General features: G+C 43.2%; 1 protein-coding gene across 3 annotated transcripts in view; it reads left to right on the top strand.

Annotated features, from left to right (window-relative positions):
- The window catches only part of PC (pyruvate carboxylase), a 989,411-nt gene that overhangs the window by 88,894 nt on the left and 879,511 nt on the right, over positions 1–21,006 (top strand). The window contains exon 2 of one of the 3 annotated variants that reach the window (XM_073605171.1): positions 6,135–6,245. The exons of the other annotated variants lie outside the window; for them this stretch is intronic. The gene's annotated coding sequence lies outside the window, so the exon portion shown is untranslated. The remainder of the gene's footprint in view (positions 1–6,134; positions 6,246–21,006) is intronic. 3 annotated transcript variants of the gene reach the window in all.

The raw sequence follows: 21,006 nt of genomic DNA, 5'->3' as shown, positions 1-21,006 counted from the left end.
ATTACAACTATGTCCCTTTTTTTGACACAGGATGACCTCAGCCAGGAGGAGGCCTTGACCAGTGGGAGAGAGGAGGAGGCCTTGCCCAGTGGGAGAGAGGAGGAGGCTGTGGCTGGGCTGAGTAGAAGCCGCATGGAGTGTCAGGTGCCTCCCCTCCGCATTCTCACCAAAAGGCCCAGGAGAATGACCCAAACTGAGGAGGAATCCCTAGCCCTCATACGTGAAGCAAGCCAAATCCTGAGTACACCACCCAATGCAGAGGAGGCGTATGGGACATATATGGCCACCAGATTGCTGGAATTGGAAAAGGGGCAATGCCTCCTCTGTGAGGGTTTGATTTTTCAGCCTATCAGAAGGGCTTGAGAGGGGAGCTTACTGCTACAACGTATCTGGCAGATGAAGCCACTCCTCCTCCTCCTTCTCCTCCTTCTCCTCCTCCTCCTCCTGCCTCAAGTACACCACCAGAGGCCCAGCCTCTTAGGAAGGCTGCAGAGAAGCGTGGAGGGAAGGCTGCAGAGAAGCATGCAGGGAAGGCTCCATGGAAGACTCAAAAGTGATTGCCTGGTTTCTGTCTGGTCTGACTGTGCTCCCTGTGCTCCCTAGTCGCAAGATATCAATTTTCTTGTCCTAAAACTTGATGTGTGTCCTGGGGGATGAAAGGCTTCACAGATTCTAAAAGTGTCTCCAGTGTTGCCTTCCTAATTTTTGGTTAACCAAAATAAATGGATTTTTTTGTTACCTTACATTATTGACTATATGTGTTTAGATTCCAAAACGACATTTTGGGAGTAGGCAGGTACAGGTCAAAAAGACTATGGGGTTGATTTAATAAAAGCAAATAGACTGTGCACTTTGCAGAGGGCAGTTGCCCTCTGCAAGTGCAATTGCTCCAGAGCTTAGGAAATGAGGTAAGGCTTGACTTTGCAAAGAGTACCCAATCCTGTGCAAGGAAAATTCAAAAAACAGCATTTTTGCTTGCACATGATTGGATGATGGAAGTCGGCAGAGCTTCTGCTCATTTACTAAGCTCTGGAGCAACTGCTCTTGCAAAGTGCACAGTCTTTTTACCTTTAGTAAATCAACCCCTATGTGTGTTTTTGGAAAAGGCTAAATCATTTCTAAAATCAAGTGCTAAATACTAGTAAGAAGTGCACTTTACAAATTGCACAGCAAGTGCACTTGTTGGAAGTGCAGTCGCTGGAAATCTGAGGGGAAGAGCTGAAATGAGGGGAAGCTCTGCTGATTTTAGCATACAATCATGTGCAAGAAAAAGTTTTTTTTTTTTTTTTTTTGTGGTTCCTAGCATGTGCCCCTCGGATCCACAGCGAAGGCACTTCAAAATGCTCTTTCTGTGCAATTCCAAGTACAATTTGCACTTGTAGTGAAAAATGAATTTGCCTTTGGAAAATAAACCCCCCTATGTTTAATTAACAAGGGACACCAACCTCATCAAGGTTCATTAAAACAACACAAAATATTAAGGTTATTGTGGTAACTTGAAACTACAAAAATAAAATTAAAAAAAAAATGTTTGTATAATTTAGCACACATTGTAAAATAGATAGTGTGGAAATCAATCCAAAAAAAAAAATATATAAGTCCAAAATCTAATTTAATACTTTATTTATGGAGATCTGGATTTTTAAATATATCATATTAGTCATGGCATGAGGATAAATCATGAAGAAAGTAGTTTGTGAGAACTCTGTGTGAATATAAAGCAGAAAAACAACTTCATTCCTCTCGCATTATAAATAAAAAAAAAAGCGCTGTATTAAAAGATCACAGAAGAGGAATGTGCTAGCTTCAATACGAAGGCTAGTTTTACCAGACCGAGCGCTTCCGTCTTGTAATTGCTTCAGAGCATGGGTCAGTTTGAGTTCGTCGGACTAGCACACAGACGACCGGTTTGTCCGCTAGAAAGAAGAGTCTGTCGGATAGATTTAAAACATGTTTCAAATCTAAGTCCGTCCAACTTTTGAGCAAACAAAGTCCACTGGAGCCCACACATGATCGAATTGTCCGAAATCCAGTACACCGGACCAAGTCTGCCGTAAAGTCCGCTCGGGTGTACGCGGCATTAGATTCGTACGGCTATATCCCCGGGCCAACAGACGTGTACGTACAAATCTAAGACGAGGCCTTTAAAAGAGCCTTTGCTCATACCCGTCAATCGCTTCTTTATGGCCCTCCGTGCACTAAGCAATCTCCAACTGTTAAAATTATTACAAAATTTTCGATCCACCACAACCATTTGCACAATCTTTTGTCACAACATTGGCATTTACTCACTGAACATCATATTCTAAAAAAAGTATGTAAGATCTACTCCGGAACTGGTCTTTAGAAGAGCTACTTCCCTTAGGGACAAATTTACCCGCAGCCACTATAGGACCCATTCACCTCTATCAGAGGGCCTGAGTGGCACTTTTAAATGTGGAGATTGTCCACATTGTCCATGGATCCAGGAAGGACAAAAATTGACCCTCCCAAATGGAGAGACATTTGTACCCCGGCATTATGCCAATTGTGGCACTAGAGGGGTTGTGTACCGGATGGTCTGTACCTGCAAGGCCATTTATGTAGGCAAGACCATCAGGGAACTACGACAAAGATTAAGTGACCATTTGTATGCATCTACCAAATGGTAAACAAACCACGGTGGGCCGCCACATAGGGATTCACTACAGATTCAATTCTGATTGTGTACATTTTTTTGTTTTGGATGTGATTCCAGAAGATCCTAGAGGAGGTGACTGGGACCGTAAAATCCTAAGACGCGAGTCCATTTGGATTGAACTGCTTAACGCCCTAACACCTCCAGGCCTTAATGAGGCACCTACTTACAAATATTTTTTATAATTTTTTGATGATGTCCTCCAACATCCCCATCTCTCTTCTCTGGTTTCTGCTTCCTTCCGTTTTGTGGTCTTTGTTGCACTCCATATTTAATTTGCTTATTATACTTTCCTTAATTTTCCTTCCAGTTTACTAGTATTATGTACCCCTGAAATGTGGCAGTGAAATTTAATGTCCCGTTAATGTGTAATTGCTTCTTGTATATTTGTTTTTCATATCCATTTATTTGTTGCTAGATCTAAGTTGGTAACATTTCCCTTGCAAGAACAGTCTTTTGAAAAAAATTTTTTGTAACCTTATTTGTATCAAATTTGATTTGGCGTCGGTGTTCCTTCTGGGGGATTGATTCTCTTTGCTTCTCCCCCAGTTTGGCACACTTTTCGCCAGTTCTGTATTCTAGAATTTGTCCTTCTCTACCAGCTTCACCTTCCAACAATTGCCAACGGCTTGAGGAGTTTATTCTCCCCCTGGTGGCGGGCATGCGCCTCTCCAGCAAGGGGCGAGCTTCCCTACTGGTTGGCGCCTCCCCTTGCTTCCCTGTGGAGACGCTCAATAAGCGTCCCTAAATATAGGGCTGTGCGCATGCGCATTGTTGGTTCCGCGCATGCGTAACAGGGAGAGTCGGCGTCTGACGTTGCGCGGCGCCGTACGTATGTCCGGGTTGGGGGTATGTAAGGCGGCCAGACCGACCGATTCTACACAGGCAGCAGACACCCGGGATCTCGCACAACCAGCCACACAAAGTGAGTCTCATCAATTATTAAGGACTTGGGAAAACAAGTTATCTCTGCCTCATCATCTCCTCTCTCCAGGCCGGTTTTGTTTGGTTCATTAGCTGGGCTCCATTGCATAGTCATTGATTTTTATCCACCCTGAATGAAACCAGGCCATCCTCCAAAAGTCTTTGCCTCACCTTGCAGCTGTGTCAATTATAGGAGAAACTCCTGGCACTTGCTTGGGTACCCTGAACCCTTCTTCACAACAATTGAACCTCTCGCCTTGATGTTCTTGATGAAATAGTTGATTTTGGTGCAATCTTAGTAACAGCAATTTCCTTGCCTGTGAATCCCTTTTAGTGCAAAGCAATGGTGACTGCACATGTTTGCAGGTAACCATGGTTAACAGAGGAAAAACAATGATTTCAAGCACCACCCTCCTTTTAAAGCTTGCAGTCTGTTATTCTAACTCGATCAGAACTACATAGTGATTTCCAGCCTTGTCCTTGTCAAAACTGACACCTGTGTTAATAAGTGAATCACTGACATGTCAGCTGGTCCTTTTGTGGCAGGGCTGAAATGCTGTACCAATGTTTTTTTGGGGGGCTTAAGTTAATTTTCATGGCAAAGAAGGACCTTGCAATTCATCTGATCACTCTTCATAACGTTCTGGAGTATATGCAAATTGCTATCATAACAACTGAGGCAGCAGACTTTGTGAAAATTGATATTTGTGTCATTCTCACACCTTTTGGCCAGGGCTATACGATGAAGATAAAAGTAATTTTGACTTGCCTGTAAATTCCATATGGTCGAATACAGTACAGCCACACTTCTATTACTGGATCACTCTTTGTTGCATGTTACAAAACTGGGTACTCATGGTGTAGGGTAGGATTTTAGCGGGGATCCTAGGAAGCATGTCCTCAAAAGATTGCCAGTGTCCAATCACCTGACGGTACCAGCCTATAACTCAAGGTCTATGAATGCTCAGCCATTGTCCTGTACTGTACTCCAGGATATGGGCTTTAGATGCAAGTCAAAAGTCCTTCTTTTGGATTTACATACACTTTCATTTATCCTTCTCATACTGTTTTCTTGGCCTGAGCAGTATCCAATGACTGAAGAAGGAATGTCACCACTCCCATTAGCATCCAGCACCATCAGTGCTATGGATTTTTGTGCAAACAGTAAGACCCCTTTCACACTGGAGGCATTTTTTAGGCTCTAAAAAAATGCTTCCCCTGCAGCCCCAGTGTGCGAGCCCGAGTGCTTTCACACTGGAGCGGTACACTTGCAGGATGTTGAAAAAGTCCTGCAAGCAGCATCTTAGGAGCGGTGAATACACCACCCCCGCCCGTTGAAATGAATGGGCACCACTGCCGAAACACCTGCAAAGAACTTCGGCAGCGGCGCTTTGCGGGCACATTTAACCTTTTCTTCGGCCGAAAAGCGCTGTTAAAATGACGGTAAAGAGCTGCTAAAATTAGCGCTTTACAGCTAATGTGGAGCGGTGCCAGTGTGAATGGTTTCTAAGGAAGGAAGTGGCTGCGAGGGAGTGCTGGCAAAGGGAGTATAACTGGGTCAGGTGGGCTATTTACAAAATCATTGTCACGTTGCCCTGCAAGGTGACCATGTCTCTTAAATTCAGCTGAAGCATTTTTTTAAATATATATTTTTTTTAAATATATTTGTCCTCTGATGGCCCATTCATACTAATGCAATTTGCTTGCACAGCACATTGCAACTCTATGGTCTCAAGGAATGTGTGGACAAAATCCTAATTTAAAGTGGTTGTAAAGCTAGAAGTCGTGTTTTTTTTTTTTTTTTTTTTTTTTTTACCCTACTGCAGTCTATGCAGGAAGCTAAACCTCCCCCCACAGCCCTGTTAAATATATAACTGAGCCTGAACTCGATCCAGCGGTTTGCACAAGAGCAGAGGCTCTCTTGGCCCTCTGCCTCCTAATTGGCTCAGATACACAGATCACAGCTGGTGAAAAGGGAGTGGGAGGTGGGGCCAAGCCCCGCTGTGTGTCTTATATGAACACACACTGCGGCTCTGGAGCGAACACACACATGTGCCCCTATAGCAAGTGGTTGCTGTGAAGGCATTCAGTGAGGGGGAGGAGCCAGGAGCACTGGTAGGGGACCCGAGAAGAGGAGGATTGGGCTGTTCTGTGCAAAACCATTGCACAAAGCAGGTAAGTATGACAAGTTTTGTTATTTAAAAAAAAAATAAGCGAGCCTTTACAATCACTTTAATTCACTTGCTCACCAGCCCCAAGTCCTAGCTCTCAGATCTGTAAATTTATAGCAGTAGGCAGTAAGTTGGACTTTACCACAGACAGAGCAGTTGTGTATTCTAGATATGAATACATGCATCTACATATTTTTTCTATTTATGATTTTGGCAGTCGATACAAATTATTTTGGTACAGGTAAAACTGGTTTAGTATGCATAACATCCTGTATAGTTTGGACTATGTTCTCATGTTCACAGTGTGCATTTTTAAAATACTCAAATTTTGGTACATTTGTTTTTCACTTTGATTACCCTAGAATTTACCAGCGGTCTGCTTTTGCATAGATTTTGGAGAGGAATTATCACTGATTTTACATTTCCAAACAACTTTTTGTGTGAGATCGCCATCCCATTAGATAGGAGCACTGGTAAAGTATGCTTCTGTTCTCATCCTACACAAGAAATATGTTTAAAATGAATCTGAGACGCTTTGGAAACTATATAATACATATCTATCTATCTATCTATCTATCTATCTATCTATCTATCTATCTATCTATCTATCTATCTATCTATCTATCTATCTATCTATCTATCTATCTATCTATCTCTTTTAAAGGAAAAGCTCCTCAACTGTCTGAGCAATTCCATTTGAGCCACATATGGCTTAACAGCAAAGATATTCTGCATGCGAACACCAAATGGAACATTTTTTTGGGGTTTGCTTAATCTGTTTTTTTTTATTTCTCTGTTAGTTGTTGTTTTTTTTTTTTTTTTTAAGTTGATGAGGTAGAATGTTTTATACCTAATCTGACAAAAAAGTAAGACATATGATTATAACTTTTTATTTATTTTTTACATGTAAAGCATCTTTTGATCGTAGGGTACATAGGATTTGTCAAACTCAACGGATATGTTTAAACAAATAGACCTATAAGGCGTGATAACATTCTGCAGAACGCAATAGAACTAAGTGAACTAAGTGTTCCTCCTTACCCGATTCCTGTGACAAATTGTTAATTCGGTCCACCACAACTGCCCAATCCCCCAGGGAAGGCATACTCGTCAACTTCCAATGTCTGGGTATAACTATCCTAGCTGCTGCCAGAAAGTGGCGCAATTCAAGGGAGGAGAGGAAACTAACCAGGATAATAAGGAGACCCAGCAAACTTGGTGACATCCCAATTAAAAACATATGTAGAAAGAGTGCCCCAGGGATATTGCGGACAAAGAGAGATAGTGGAACAGGGTACACCAAAAAAAAAGTGTTGTAGTATAAAAGATCTATTTTATTGGTATAAAAATTGAACACAGTAATATATGTATACAAAAACACCTAAAAACAGTACTGGAATATATGCTAAATAGTAAAAACAGCTGCTGATTTTTAGAACACACCACAGTTCCAGGCTAGGCGTTGAATCAATGCGGTGTGTAGACCAAGATTCTCAACATGTTTCGGAAAGGGGGAGAGAGTTTTTTTATATTTGGTACGTATATATTTCCTTCTTCAGGGGTTATATATGAGCATGCTGTTCTATTTCTATTAAGAAGAAAAGGGGGTGTATCAATATTATAATATTTTGAATAACATTTTAGCATTTTCAACATTTGCATTGGCTGGTTTGTCATAACAGCAATATAGCATTTATGATAGATATAATAAATATGTTCTGTACTCACAACTCTGTATTCCTTTTGCAAACACTACAAGTCAGTAAGGTAGACGAAACGTCAGGTCACAGACTCTGCTGTACTGCATTTTCATGTCGTGTTAAATGGATATGACACTGAGTTTTGGGAGAGTCAGTCCCACCAAGCTGCAATAAAGGCAAGATTGGATGGAAGCAGATCAGGTAGCTGCCTCGGAGCAGTGCACCGAAGCTCGCAGGGCTTACCCCTCAAAAAGCGGAGGAACGGATATCTGTTGAGGGAAAGGTAAAAAGGGTATATATGTATATATTTACCAATGAATATCATGAGTTTTGTGGAGATTTAAATGCTGCCTAAATATGCAGCTTAGTAGGAAAATAATAAAGCTCAAGGGAAATAGTAAAAAAAAAAAAGAAAGGAAAAAGTTGTGATAAATATACTCTAATACCTGTGATTTCATTTTGTTGGTATGTTCACAGAGATCCCTGGCATTTCCTGGCTGTGCAGCAAAGTCTGCTGACACTGCCAGGTATTAGTACGCCCAGGGATCTGGGAAAGAGCCAATCATAGGGGCCGATTTGGAGCATAGGGGAGGGAGGGTCGAGGCATCAGGTGGGGCGGGTCATCAATTTGGGTCTCCCCGCATCACTTGTGCCTCAATTCCGCCAGTCTTCCATCCTCCAATGGGGATCCCCCGGCCAATGCAGCTTTATTATCCCTTATGTATACTACGATTTTTTCTGCAGATTTCTTTCTTATGATTTCTTAGCCAATCTTAGGGGCTGAATTGGTGTATAGGGGAGGGAGGGACGAGGCATCAGGTGGGGCGGGTCATCAATTTGGGTCTCCCCGCATCACCTGTGCCTCAATTCTGTCAGTCTTACGTCCTCCAATGGGGATCCCCCAGCCAATGCGGCATCTGGCGTCACCGCGTCTTGCGCGGTGACGTCGAGCGTTGACACGTCCGCCGACACGACAGTGGGCGGAATACCTGGACAAGATGCAGGTGTACAGAGCGAAGGCGCGGAGAACGACTGTCCCCACAGATGCGTTTGCCAGTGCTACCCATATGGGAAGCTGCCCCGAAGTGGTTGAACAACCAGTAAGGGGCTCCTGTGTGCCGGGGAGCCTCGATGGACCACATAAATCTGCAGAAAAAATTGTAGTATACATAAGGGATAATACAGCCTGCCGAGCTTCTTGAAGAACAAGGAAGGTCCATATCCTGGCAGAATTTATGATTTCTTGGCCGTTTTTCAGAGAATATGAATGATAACACAAAAACTTTTCTTTCACTCATGGTTAGTATTTGGCTAAAGCCATTTATTATCAATCAACAGTGTTTATGCTTTTTAAATCATAATGACAACAGAAACTACCAAAATGACCCTGATCAAAAGTTTACATACCTCAGTTCTTAATACCAAGTATTGCCCCCTTTAACATCAATGACAGCTTGAAGTCTTTTGTGATATTTGTGGCTAATCTTCTCAGATGGTAAAGCTGCTTATTTCTCTTGGCAAAAAGCCTCCAGTTCCTGTAAATTCTTGGGCTGTCTTGCATGAACTGCACGTTTTGAGATCTCCCCAGAGTAGCTTAATGATATTGAGGTCAGGAGACTGAGATGGCCACTCCGGAACCTTCATTTATTCTGCTGTAGCCAAAGACAGGCTGACTTGGCCTTGTGTTTTGGATCATTGTCATGTTGGAATGTCCAAATACGTCTCGTGCAGCTTCCTGGCTGATGTATGCAAATGTTCCTCCAGTATTTTAAAATTTTTAATAACATACTGCATTCATCTTGCCAACAATTTTGATCAAATTTCCTGTGCCTTTTGTAGTTTGCACATCCCCAAAACATCAGCGATCCACCTCCGTACCTTTCATCATAGGCCTTGTTGACTCCAATCCAAATGTAGCTTTTATGGTTGTGGCCAAAAAGCTCAATTTTGGTCTCATCACTTCAAATGACTTTGTGCTGGAAGGTTTGAGGCTTGTCTCTGTGCTGTTTGGCGTATTGTAAGGGGGATACTTTGTGGCATTTACGTAGTAATGGCTTTTTTGGCGACTCAACCGTGCAGCCCATCTTTCTTCAAGTGCCTCCTAATTGTGCATCTTGAAACAGCCATACCAATGTTTGGCTGTCCTGTATTTCACCTGAAGTTATTTGCGGGTTTTTCTTTGCATCCCAAACAATTTTCCTGGCAGTTGTGGCTGAAATTTTAGTTGGTCTACCTGACCGTGGTTTGGTTTTAACAGAACCCCTCATTTTCCACTTCTTGATTAGAGTTTGAACACTGCTGATTGGCATTCTCAATTCTTGGGATATCTTTTTATATCCCTTTCCTGTTTTATACAGTTCAACTACCCTTTTCCACAGATCTTTTGACAATTCTTTTGCTTTCCCCATGACTCAGAATCCAGAAACATCAGTGCAGCACTGGATGAAAGATGCAAGGGTCTGTCAGGAGTCCAGAAACACATTGACCTTTTATACAGACACACTAATTACAAGCAAACAGATCACAGGTGAGGATGGTTACCTTTAACCACTTAACAACCGGCCCATAGCCGAATGATGGCTGCAGGGCAGTTGCTTAACTCTGGGAGGGCGTAATATGACGTCCTCCCAGAATTCCCTTCTCGCGCGCCCCCTGGGGCGCGCACCCGAACACATCCGTGACCGCCGGTTCCTCTCCTCCCCTCTGTGTACCGATCGGTACACTGTGAGCGGAGAGGGGGATGGATGGATGGCAGTAGCACTATGGGCTGGATGTGTAGTGCCCACAGCGCTGCACAGTGACATCCAGCCATGCTCAGCCATCCCTAATGCTCTGCAATGCCCTGCACTACTCTGCAATGCCCCAGAATACTGTTCAATACTCTGCAATACCCCCACAATACTGTGCAATACTCTGCAATACCCCGCAACACTGTGCAATACTCTGCAATACCCCACAATACTGTGCAATACCCCACAACACTGTGCAATACTCTGCAATGTCCCACAATACTCTGAAATACTCTGCAATACCCCACAATACTGTGCAATACCCCACAATACTGTGCAATATTCTGCAATACTCTGCAATACTCTGCAATATCCCACAGTACTCTGCAATACCCCGCCAAACTCTGCAATACTCTGCAATACCCCGCCAAACTCTGCAATACCGCGCAATACTCTGCCATACCCTGCCATACCCAGCCATATTCTGCAATATTCGGTGATACCCAGCCATACTCTGCCATACCCTGCCATGCTCGGCCATACTCTGCTGTACTCGGCCTCTGTATGTGGCCAGGCTGTGGAAGTCTCACACATGTGGTATCGCCGTACTCAGGTGGAGGAGAATCTATTTTGGGGTGTCATTCTTGGTATGTACATGCTATGTGTTAGAAATATTGTATAAATGGACAACTTTGTGTTAAAAAAAAATGCGTTTTAACCACTTCCCGCCCGCCGGCTGTCATACGACGTCCTTTACTTTGTGCGGGGATATCTGAAAGATGCCTGCAGCTACAGGCATCATTCAGATATCGACTTTTTTAGCCAGCGATTCCCTACACCATAAGAACAATCATAGCGGCTGTTCCACTGCTTGATCGTTCTTACGGGAGGCGAGAGGGGATGTCTCCCCCCTCCCGCTGCCCTCCGGTGCTTCTACCGACTCACTGCTACGATCGAAGCCAGGATCTTTTTTTAATTTTTTTTTTTTTATTTCAGGCTTCCCAGCCTAGAGGTGAGATGTGGGGTCTTATTGACCCCATATCTCACTGTAAAGAGGACCTGTCATGCCATATTCCTATTACAAGGGATGTTTACATTTCTTGTAATAGGAATAAAAGTGGTCAAAATTTTTTTTTTTTGGAAAAAAGCATCAAACCAAAATAAATAAAGTAAAATGAACAATAAAAAAAAAAAAAAATTTAAAGTGCCCCTGTCCCTGTGTGCTCGCATGCAGAAGCGAACGCATACGTAAGTCCCGCCCACATATGTGTGGTTCAAACCACACATGTGAGGTATCGCTGCGAATGTTAGAGCGAGAGCAATAATTTTGGCCCTAGACCTCCTCTGTAACTCAAAACATGTAACCAGTAAAAATTTTTAAAACGTCACATATGGGGATTTTTGAGTAGCGAAGTTTGGCGCCATTCCACAAGCACATGCAATTTTGAAAGGTGACATGTTGGGTATCTATTTACTCGGCATAACTTCATCTTTCACATTATGCAAAAACATTGGGCTAACTTTACTGTTTTGTATTTTTTTTTTAAGCACAAAACAGTTTTTTTTCCAAAAAAAAAAAACGCGTTCAAAAAATTGCTGCGCAAATACTGTGCGAGATAAAAAGTTGCAATGACCACCATTGTATTCTCTGAGGGCTTTTGCTAAAAAAACATATATAATGTTTTGGGGTTCTATGTAATTTTCTAGCAAATAAATTATGATTTTTACATGTAGGAGAGAAATGTCAGAATTGGCCTGGGCACTCCAGAATGCCTGAAGGTGCTCCATGCATGTTGGGCCTCTGTATGTGGCCACGCTGTGTAAAAGTCTCACATATGTGGTATCGCCATACTCAGGAGTAATAGCAGAATGTGTTTTGGGGTGTAATTTGTGGTATGCATATGCGGTGTGTGATAAATAACCTGCTAATATGACAATTTTGTGAAGAAAAAAAAAAGTAAAAAAAAAAACTTGATTTTGCTAAGAATTGTGGGAAAAAATGACAACTTCAAAAAAACTCACCAGATTAGATAGGCCGTCAGTACTTCAGGTGTGATCAATTTTCAGATATTGGCACCATAGCTTTTGAACTCTATAACTTTCACAATGACCAAATAATATCCACCGATTTGGGTTATTTTTACCAAAGATATGTAGCAGTATAAATTTTGCCCAAAATATATGAAGAAAAATTACTAATTTGCAAAATTTTTATAACAGAAATGAAGAAAAATGCATTTTTTTACAGATTTTTCGGTCTTTTTTCTTTTATAGCACAAAAAATAAAGAACCCAGCAGTGATTAAATACCACCAAAAGAAAGCTCTGTTTGTGTGAAAAAAGGACAAAAATTTCATATAGATACAGTGTTGCATGACTGAGTAATTGTCATTCAAAATGTGAGAGCACCAAAAGCTGAAATTTGGTCTGGTTATTAAGGGGGTTTAAGTGCCCAGTGGTCAAGTGGTTAATAGCCATTCAAACTGCTTTGTGTCAACTTGTGTGCATGTTATCAGGCCAAAATCACCAGGGTATGTAAACTTTTGATCAGGCTCATTTGGGTAGTTTCTGTTGTCATTATGATTTAAAAAGAGTAAACACAGTTGATTGATAATAAATGGCTTCAGCCAAACACTAACCATGAGTGAAAGAAAAGTTTTTGTGTTATCATTCATAGTCTCTGAAAAATGACCAAGAAATCATAAATTCTGCCAGGGTATGTAAACTTATGAGCACAACTGTATGTGGGTAGGAATTGTCTGGAACAAGAAAAAAAAAAAAAGAGGAAGACCCTACCTAGCCAAGACAGGTGTTTATTCGTTTAGTTTGAGAGATCTGTCTTGGTTCTAAGAAGAAGAAGAGGAGTGAAGTTCTTGGAGAACTGGGTCATGTCCGTAGGTACTTGGATTCCGAGATAACAAATGGAAGCAGAACCCGTTTTATATGGGAATGAATAGGGCCCACCGAGATACCTGTAATATTAGAGTTATTACGCAAAGCAATTGCTAAATGCTCCATAACAAGGACATAGAGAAGGGGAGACAGAGGACAACCCTGACGTGTCCCATTATGGATAGAGAACGTGGGAGACAACGAGCCATTTACCCGAGCAGAAGAAGAGTAATAAAGACCTAATTCGGGACAACATGTGGGGGCCCAGACCCATTTGCATTAAAGACATCTGAAGGAATTGCCAGTCGACCCGATCAAATGCCTTTTCCGCGCCGACTGTCAGGAGGCATAGAGGGACAATATGGGTACAGGCATATTCAGTGAGGAGCAAGGTTTTGAGAGTGTTATCTGTTGCTTCGTGTTCACTCACAAAACCCACCTGATCCAGGTGTATTAGACGAGATAGCTGTGGCTGAAATCTATTGGCAAGGGTTTTAGCAAATATTTTTAAATCTACACCAATGATATGGGCCTATAATTTGCGCACAAGGTCTGGTTTTGGAATAAGGGCGATGTAGGCTTCAAGCGTTCGCGGAGGAAACTTTGAACCTTCTGATAAGGAGTTGAATACTTTAGTTAAGAAGGGGGTCAGTAGGGGAGCAAATACTTTATAAAATTTAGAAGTGAAGCCATCAGTGCCCAGGTTTTTACCAGAAGGTGTGGCCGCTATCACTCTCGTGACCTCTTCTTCAATAATTTAACGTTTCAAGCTCTTCTACAGTGTCGTTATCTAATGTAGGAAGCACTGTTTCCCTAATATAAGACATTTTATCAGTCACAGGGATCGAGGGGAGACTAGAAGGTACGCCAGAAGATAAATTATATAAGTATTGGTAGAAATCTCTGAATGCCTGTGATATCCTAGAAGGTTCATTGATAAATTCCTCAGATGAGGCCTGAATATGAGGTATAAATGTAGAGGACGTGTTTGGGCGGGCTAAAGATCGACGGCATTTATCTTGGAATTGATAATGTTGTACGATTATAACATTTTAGAAAGGTTTGTGTTTTACCTGTCATTTTTTTTGTCTTACTATATAGCTATATTTTTCATTGAAAATGTACAAACAAATGAGTGATGTAAAGAAAGTTCTTTCTGAGAATAGTGGTGGAGGCGGCATTACAAATCTGTGCCTTGGGAGACCAAATAGTCCACTATAAAAGTGTTGTCGCAAACTTCAAGAAGAGAGAGGCTGGTTACTAGATAAAGGTGCAGGGAATGTATATCACTAATATATCATATATTAAATTCAGTGGATATAAATTTTATCAAACAGAACATACCCAAAATGTTAGTGGATGGATGTATGCAAAAAAATGCTAGAAATAGAGCAAGAGTATTGATATACTGTAACTAATTGTAAGAGTATTGAATGGCGGTGCTTAATAAAAGAAAGGAGGGCTAAATCACACCAAACATACCTGATCAAAGGTGGGCAGACACATAAAGAAGTTGTGTTTTAAAGATAAGCACTTATGGAAGAAACAAAATATATTTAAAAAATAACTTGTTTTCTACGTCATGGCTATCCTTCAGGTTCTTAAAAGACAGAAATACTGTGTTTTGAAATATTTGCGAAACATGCGTTACGCCAAGGCGACCCCACCAACTCGAGTCAGGGTGACCGTAGCGCTCAGGGAGGTTAGAGTTATACCACAGAGGAACCTGAGGTGATACCCCAGGCGATGAGGGAAATCTCCCCCCCCCCCCCTTCTCGCCATGCCAAAAATCCTAGTTTGACAGGAGAGGAACAAGAACCCCTAGGTCCCTTCGACCTATGCAGCTCATCCTTTAAAGACACAGGCTATAAAAAGCAGACAGTAGAATGTTGGAGGGGGTGCAACTAATCATACACATACGTGAGCTAAAATGCAATAAAATCGTTTCATAAATTTGGACATGCCAGGCCTCCATCCGATTTAGCAGCCTGCAGTGAGGACCAAAGGAAAGTTGACAGGTTAGACTCAATAGATTGAAATAACTTTTTGGGTAAAAAAAAAATGGTGCTGCACTAAAACAATACAACAATTTGGGCATGAAAATCATCTTAAAAATATTTATACGTATGAAGTTTAGTAATCACCTCTGTAACTTTAGAAGTAACATTTAGAGCCTCATATTGAGATATATCATTACGAATTTGAATGCCTAGATATTTGAATGATTGGGCTTTTTGCAACTTCGATTCAGGTAATTGTAGGACAATATGGGGAAGGCCTGAGATTTGTCTCAGCCAACTCGCAGTCCCGACGCCTCTCCAAACTCCTCCACCACTTGAGAGGGGATATGATTTAAGTTTGCAAATACCACACAGGTGACCCCACAATAGGGATAAAACTTTTCTGCGGAAGGGAGTTTTTATAAGACACATGGCCACTCAATAAAATGAGAAGAAATGAGATTTAACCTTAAACTGCGTAGAGGGTTCTTTACTGTAAGAGTGGCAAGGATGTGGAATTCCCTTCCACAGGCGGTGGTTTCAGCAGGGAGCATCAATAGTTTCAAAAAACTATTAGATAAGCACCTGAACTACCACAATATACAGGGATATACATATGTAATACTGACATATAATCACACACGTAGGTTGGACTTGATGGACTTGTGTCTTTTTTTTCAATCTCACCTACTATGTAACTATGTAACCACTCACATTAGGCCTTCAAAAGATGCCTCCTTTCCGTCCAAGTAAATGAGAGCGTCGTCCGCACAGAGAAATTTTCTCTTCCAGAGGACCGTATTGGATGCCTCCAACTGTAGACGTCTGACGCACTGCAAGAGCCACAGGCTCAATGGCTAGCCCAAACAGAAGCAGAAAAAGGGGGCATCCCTGCCTTGTGCCCCTTTGCAAAGAGAATACCGGAGTTTGCACTCTGGCCTTTGGGCTATTAAAGTAAACAAACCCAGCCGATATACTGGGAGCCAAAGCCCACCTGTGACATGGTTTCCATAAAAAGGACCAGCGGACAGTGTCAAATGCTTTTAAAGCATCCAATAAAAGTACTAACCCACTTTGTTTCATACTGGTTGTCTTATGGATATGTAGATACAATTGGCAGATGTTATTAAAAGTGCTCTTACCTGGCACAAAGCCGGATTGATCGGAGTGCACAAGTGATAGAATTACTTTCTGTAATCTAAGGGCAAGGATTTTTGCCAACACCTTAACATCACTGTTCAAAAGAGATATGGGTCAGTAGGAACCACACAATAGTTTGTCCTTACACGGTTTTGGTAGAACAACAATGAGAATTTTAAAGAATCAGGAAGCTGTCCTTGGTCCAAGGATGTTCAGAAAATAGCAAGTAGCCTGGGGGCCAAATCCTCAACATAAGTTTGATACCATTCCGAGGGGAGGCCGTCCAACCCCGGGGTCTTATTTGCGGGGAAGGAGAGTATGGCAGCAACCACCTCCCCTCTACTGTCAGGGGTTTATCTAAAAGGGGTCGCTGGGAATTGCTAAGGGTAGGGAAAGTCAGAGGGGTAAAAAAACCCAGCCAAAGTGGCCTCTGAGGGAGGTATCAAATCCTCATATAGATGACTATAGAAGGATGCAAAGATTTGGTTGATAACCAAGGGGTCAGATGTAACTGTCTCGTCAGGCAACTTAATTTCTTTATCGTACATCACGGGACACAGAGCTATAGTATTAACTATATGGGTTATAGCCACCTTCAGGTGCTGGACACTGGCATACCCAATACAGGAAGTTCACTCCCTATATAACCCCTCCTACCAGGAGTACCTCCGTTTTTTTTCGCTAGTTTCTAAGGTGTTGGTCACGAGTGAAGATGTGCTCTGAGGAGCTCCAGGAGGGATCCTTGCTGGATTTAAATAGCCTCCACAAGACCGGATGTATACATAGAACAAGGTTTTGCCTGTAACGCCTCTCTTTGTAGGGCTGGACCCTGGGATCCAGGACTTTGGTCATGCTTACATTACCTAAAATTTTTCCTGGCGGGGTGCTAATACAAGTCCAGGGTAGTGGAACCCCGATAAAAAGGGACCCGGTCCTTGAAGGTTTGCTAACGCAGCCCGCCGTGATGGGTGAAGTTTGGATCTGTCTGTTACAGCAGTATCCTGCGGTGAGGATAAGGTAAGGGAAGAAGCATAGGAACTGAAAAAGTCCACCTATGATTTTTTTTCTTCCTTAAGGAAAAAATGTTGTCATACCTTAATCCTCCACTAGAAGAAGTATATGCACATACCTTAATCTGTTGTCTTCACTTCAGCTCAGTGTCAGTCCGTGTGTGGCAGCAGCAGCTTGCACTGTGAGGATTCCTCTTACAGGTAAGAGATCTGCCATCCTGCATTTCTGCCCCCCTGGAGGGACCATGAGGGGTTAGGGATCAACAATTGTTGTGGCGCCCCTTGTAATAACCCCCCTGATGCGGGGGGTGCGGAGGCCTCTGTTTCGACTCCAGAAGTTTTTCTCCCCTGCCAGGTGTCTTTGTGCTCTGCCTCCCCCCCCCCCTGCTGGGTCTGTGGGACCCGAAGGCCCCTGCATGCAAACGTTTTGAAAAATTCAAACAAAAGGGGGGCGGGTTGTACGGAGGGGGCGGGGCCTAGGCGTGGCGCCGTTGTGGGTCATAAACATCCACGAGGAGGCACAGCGCAAGTGCAGAGAGGAGATATTACTTGGAGCTGTCTCTCCTTGGCTGTGTAGCAAGGCTGGCTACAGTCGGGACACAGGAGCGGTGGGACATGTAAGGGTGCAAAATGGGCATTCCTAATATGGAAATACATTTTTTCCCAGCACTAGACTGAACTTGTATAGTGGCATTATACTGTCAGACTATTGTTCAGCGATTAGTGCATTTAAATAGTGCCTCTGCTTATTGTGCTTAGGACTATGTCTGCCAAAAAAGACATCACAAAAACCTTACAAAAGGTACCAAAGATTCCACCCCCAGTCACGGGAAACTCCAGTCGTGCCTCCACACTGTCTCCTCGCCTGAAATACCAGTTGGGGCAAGCCAGGGTGAGTCATTAGAACAAATTGGTGATGCAGCTGCTTCTCACATCTCAGCCCCTGTATACGTGACTGAAGATGCCTTTTCCTCCGCCCTGCAAGCCCTAGAGGGAAGATTAGCGGCTTTAATCGCATCCTCCATCCAAATGGATAGGAAGCGTGTTAGACCCCCCTCCCCCGCCTTAGACCCTTTGCAAGGGGAACAGTGGGTACAGGATGAGGTGTTACCCTCAGGCGATCAGGAGGAAAAACAAACCGATTACTCTTCTGTGGAGGAAACAACGGTAGATGAACCCTTTTCAGCCTCGCAATCTGAGAAATTGCTAGTACAATCTCTTTTGGAGATGGTTCGTTCCACTTTCATGCTACCCCTAATGGAGTCTGCTGAAAGTTTCAGTTTCTTCCTTGGGTTCCTTAAAACCTTCACAGCCTTTGCATGCATTTCCTGTCCATGCATTACTAGAACAGCTTATTTATGCTGAATGGGATCACCCAGATAAGCATTTTCTCCCTCTAAAAAGATTCTCAGTTCTCTATCCCATGGAGGAGAAATTCACCAAAAAATGGAATGTACCAGCAGTTGACGCTGCGATTTCCAGTGTGAATAAAAGTCTAATTTGTCCAGTAGACAATGCACAAATGCTTAAGGATCCAACAGATAAAAGATTGGAATTCCTACTAAAATCCTCTTTTTCTTTGGCAGGTACCGTTACGCGCTGCCATAGGCACCTGTCAATCCCTAAAGGACCAATTTAGACAGGCCCTTAAAGAGCTTCCTGCACAGCAAGCCGGGGATTTGGCCGAACTGCCAAGAGCATTATGTTTTGCCATAGACGCCATTAAAGATTCTATTCACCAGGCGTCTCGCCTTGCACTTGTGCTAGTACACATGCGAAGAATCCTGTGGTTAAAAAATTAATCAGCCGAAGCACCAAGCAGTATAGGTCCTCAAGTCTAGGGGGGCCCTACGGGTTGTGTCTCCCTCCACTCAAATAGCATTGCTATGGGACGTCCCATATAGTTAATACTTTGGCTCTGTGTCCCATGGTGTACGATAAAGGAAATAGGATTTTTATAACAGCTTACCTGTAAAATCCTTTTCTTGGAGTACATCACGGGACACAGAGGTCCCGCCCCTCTTTTTGGAGTTTACACCGTAACCATTATTAGGGGAGACCCATATAGGAAAGCATGCAATATAATGAACTGTCCCTTGGCATCTGTGATCACCTGTTGGTAAGAGAAGGGGAGACTTTTACACACCAAAACCGACATCCCACGGGCATAGCTATAATACGTGGAGTGGTTGTTGTGGGAAACCAAATTTTTTTTTTAATGCCAGGATTTTTGGTCTCATAGGATGGGTTTCCTGTAGGCATATATGCGGATTATGGTGCTTAAGCAATTCAAATACTGTGGACCTTTTGAATTTAGAGTTTAGTCCGCGCACATTCCATGAAAAGATGGTCAGTGTTAACATATATCAAGTTTTAAAACACATGGGGCAGAAGAGAAGGGCTGCCAAGGCCCCATAGAAGTATCCTCAGCTCCGGTCACATTTGCAGTAGTAAATGGGAGACATAGAGGCACAGACAAACCCATACAACATGCACACTGCTTAATCAGTAGTTTAGCGAGTAAGGTACCCTTTTGGCAGCTCCAGACAACTCAAAAAAAAAGAAAGAAGAGGATTGCAGGTTCCCCTCAGGAGGGACAGTGGTCGCCCAAAATCCTCATGAAAACTGCATATCTGTCATGAAGCAGAAAAGACAACTTGCATAGGCTGTCATATCTCAAGCGGGTGCCTGGGCAGGTTGTGGCAGCAATTCCTACCAGGGCAAGGCATTTTCAGGAGGTTAAAAGAAGAAAACCCTCCCTCGATGGGTGACATTTAGGGTGGCAGGAAAGAGCATGGAGTATTGTATGGCATGCACCTGCAGCTGTTGCTTGATGTGCTGGTATTTTGCTCTGAGATAGCGAACAGCAATAGAGTAATCCGGGATCAGCGACACCACCGCATAGTTAATACGGACACTTCCCTTCAGACGAACAGCACGGAGAATGTAGTCCCAATCCCTGTAGTTGAGTAAGTGGATCACCATCGTGCGGGGAGGATTACCTTCCAGGAGGGGTCTCCCAGGAACTCTATGTGCCCTCTCGATCACAAAACAGGGAGAGAGCTTATCCTGGCCAAATTCTTGCTCAAGCCAGCTTTTCAGGAAGGCTACAGGGTCTGCCCCCTCCACCTGTCGAGGGAGACCGACCAGCCGCAGGTTGTTTCTACATAGGCTGTTTTCAAGGTCATCCACCTTATCCTCTAGCGTTTTGATCTTCCCACCACAAGTGTTAACTTTGGGGAGGAGAGGGTTAAGGGTGTCCTCTATGTCACTAATGTGCCTCTCACTTTCTGTGACCCAGCCCTGTATCTTTTGCATGTCCTGCCGCATCAACCTTCCCAATCAAGTCAGTGATTTACCTTAATGGTGTTGAGCACTTCCATCAGCTTGGGTTCTGCCCCTGCATCTGCACCTTCCTCACTCAGGGAAGTTTGAGAGACCAGGGTCGGTGGATCCAGTGCACCCTGGGAAGGTGGTGGAGAGGCATTCGGTGCTTCCCCAAAGAGATCTGAAGTGGAGGCAGGCGAGACACATGACTTGGTCTTGCAGCGGCCGCCATCTTTGCTGGGGGTTGTTTTCTCCATCTGCCCATCCACCAGCGAACTCAGTGATACAGGAGCCTTCTCCAACGATGCAGGGAAGTAAAACGAGGTGTTTTGAGTAAGGCCGATCCAGGATGGAGCATTATTGGTGAAGTAGAGCCTGGATATGCAGAGGGACACGTCCGATCACATGCTGTGCTAGGCCATGCTCTATACTGTGTG

Source organism: Aquarana catesbeiana, linkage group LG11 (genome assembly GCF_042186555.1).
Source record: "Aquarana catesbeiana isolate 2022-GZ linkage group LG11, ASM4218655v1, whole genome shotgun sequence".
NCBI classification, from domain to species: Eukaryota; Metazoa; Chordata; class Amphibia; order Anura; family Ranidae; genus Aquarana; species Aquarana catesbeiana.
Note: the sequence above shows the minus strand (reverse complement) of the source record. Positions and strands in the feature narration are given on the sequence as shown.